Raw genomic sequence first — 3,198 nt, forward strand, 5'->3', positions numbered from 1 at the left:
AAATGGCGAAGTTAGTGGGAGTGAAGAACCACGTAATGTGGAAATTAAAGAAGTTAGGGTGTGAATTCCTCTACCCTGTACTTCTTTTAAAGTTATTATTCCTGAAATTGTTGGACAACAAAGTAATCAACAAGAACAACAAATTAATGTTCCTAATGAATCCATAATTGATGAACCTGTAGTAGATGAACCACAAGAAGTAGCATCAAGAAGATCTCAAAGACAAAGAAGATTTGCTATTTCTGATGATTATTTGATATATCTACATGAGTCAGAAACTGACTTGGGAATTGATGATGATCCAATTTTATTTTCACACACCATTGAAAGTAACAATTCTAATAAATGGATAAATGCTATAAAATATGAGTTAAAATCTATGGAGCAGAATAAAGTTTGGAACCTTATTGAATTATCCGAAAGTTGCAAAAGAGTTGGGTGTAAATAGGTCTTTAAGACCAAACGCGACTCAACTGGCAACATCGAAAGTCACAAGGCCAGACTTGTTGCCAAAGGTTTCACTTAAAAGGATGGCATTTACTATAAAGAGACGTTTTCACTTTTCTCTAGAAAAGATTCACTCAGAATTATAATGGTCTTGGTAGCTCATTATGACTTAGAGCTATATCAAATGGATGTGAAAACAGCCTTTCTGAATAGAAATTTGGAGGAAGAAGTTGATATCGATCAACCTGAGGGGTTTTCTATTAAGGAAAAGGAACACATGGTGTGCAAACTTAAGAAGTCAATATACAAACTTAAGCAAGCTTCCCGACAATGGTACCTTAAGTTTAATGAAATGATTGTCACCTTTGGATTCAAAGAAAACACTGTTGATCGGTGTATATATCTGAAGGTCAGTGGGAGTAAGTTTATTATGTTAGTCTTGTATGTTGATGACATCTTGTTAGCTACTAATGATTTTGGTTTGTTGCATGATACCAAGAAATATCTCTCTAATAACTTTGAAATAAAAGACATAGGTGAGGCATCCTATGTGATTGGAATAGAAATATTTTAAGATAGATCACAAAGATTGTTGGGATTGTCTCAGAAAACCTATATTAATAAAGTATTAGAGAGATTTAGAATGGAAAAATGCTCATCAAGTCCTGTTCCAATTCAAAAAGGAGATAAGTTTAATCTTAATCAATGTCCAAAGAATAACTTGGAACGAAAGCAAATGAAAGATATCCCTTATGCATCAATAGCTAGGAGTTTTATGTATGCCCAAACATGTATAAGACTACACATCAATTTTGCTGTTGAGATGTTGGGTCGATATCAAAGTAATCTGAAATGGATCACTGGAAGGCTGTAAACAAAGTATTGCGCTACTTACAAGTGCTGACAACTTAATCTTAGCTATGTTATCATAAGTTATATATTTATGGTAAATTCGAACAACGAAGCAGATCATATTGCTACGGTCCGAGTTCAATGGCAGATCTACATAGGGTTCAGGGGATTCATCCGAACCCCCTTCGTCAGAAAATTATATTATTTTTACATGGTAAATTTTTTTTTTAATGTATAAATAGTAAAGGTTGAACCCCTTCGACTAGTCCGTATATGTACTACTGAACCCCCTCATTGAAAATTCTAGATCCGCCCCTGTCCGAGTTAGTAGAGAACTTGTAAAATTAGAATATACTTTGTGGCTAATCCAATGAGGCAGCTTGATTGAATATGACATGGTCATAATTATCTGTCTATGACTTACATGCTACAAACTTTTTTTTATTTGTTGCTTAAAAATCACTATGATTTGGTACGATCTGTAAGAAATTCCAAACCCCACATATAATCATTATATATTTGTGGCTATGTACACTTGCATGTGTGTTGAGATATAATAAGTTCCTAGCGTTATTGTCGGACACTAAAAGTATTGACACGTTAAATCTTTTCTCTATTGTTTTTATTGTTACAAGTGTTGATAACTTGATGTTGTTATAGGTTACATATTTATGCTAAATTCAAACAGCGGAACAAGTCATATTGCAACGGTTCGAGTTAGTACTTAATAGAGAACTTGTAAAATTAGAATATACTTTGTGGCTAATCCAATGAGGCAGCTTGATTGAATATGACATGAAGTTCTATTTATTTGTCTATGACTTACATGCTACAAACTTATTTTTATTTATCGCTTTAAAATCATTATGATTCGGTTGTAAGAAATTTCAGACCCCACTTTATGAGAATACACTGTATATATTGTTGTTAGGACCAATAAAAAATCCAATATGACATCTACATTAAATACAACACAAAATCATACCTATGAATGTATTGAAATCATAAAGAGATGTATCATGAACGGATTTAGAGTAAATACGAGATAGAAATATCATGAATGAAATAATTAAGAGGTCTAGAAAAAGAATAAAATAGAATATATTTAAACACGACACCTTGAGTGAAAAAGTTACAAATCATAACAACCAGGAGTATGAAGTCATAGGATTTGTCATGAATTGCATGCCATTATTTTAAAATGTATTTTTTCTTCTCTATTTATAGCGTTGAAAGGTTTGCTCTCCAAGGCGTATTCATATTTGTAGGAGTGGGTGAACCTACTCGGGATGGAAATTATAAATCATAACAATACAATATAATTTGTGAGTAATCCAACACATCTCCAACAAATTTATCATAAAGGTATATCAGTCTGTTGTAACTTGCAGGCCACATAGTTTACCAATTTTAACTCCTCTTACTCCCCTATTTCTATCATTCCGTCCAAACTTTTTTCATTAATTAAACTTAAAAGACTATTCTGCACAAACGTCAACTTTGGAAACAATATTTTCACAGCAACACAAAAATTACCCCCTTTGTGCAAATCATGCAATTGGATTTATCAACTTGGGCTACTTCAATTGTCATGCTCGTGCATTTTTCTGTTCACAAGACGCGTTAACCACACACTACAAAATCTTTCATCTCCATATAGATCAAAGCATTTTGTATTTACTCTAGCATGTATGGGTCCTTTCAAGTTTTGGAAAACTATAACACCATTGAATGTATGTAACCACTAGGATTTGAACCAGTTGTCCAAAACGCAACTCAAGTTTCTTCCCTTCTCATTCTGATTTTGACCAATATGCATGCAAATTTGGGACAAGGGTCCCAGAGGGTTTGGCAGAGAGGAGTCTCCGCAAGGGACCAAACCACATTATACACCTGTCA

This window comes from Capsicum annuum, chromosome 3 (genome assembly GCF_002878395.1).
Source record: "Capsicum annuum cultivar UCD-10X-F1 chromosome 3, UCD10Xv1.1, whole genome shotgun sequence".
NCBI classification, from domain to species: Eukaryota; Viridiplantae; Streptophyta; class Magnoliopsida; order Solanales; family Solanaceae; genus Capsicum; species Capsicum annuum.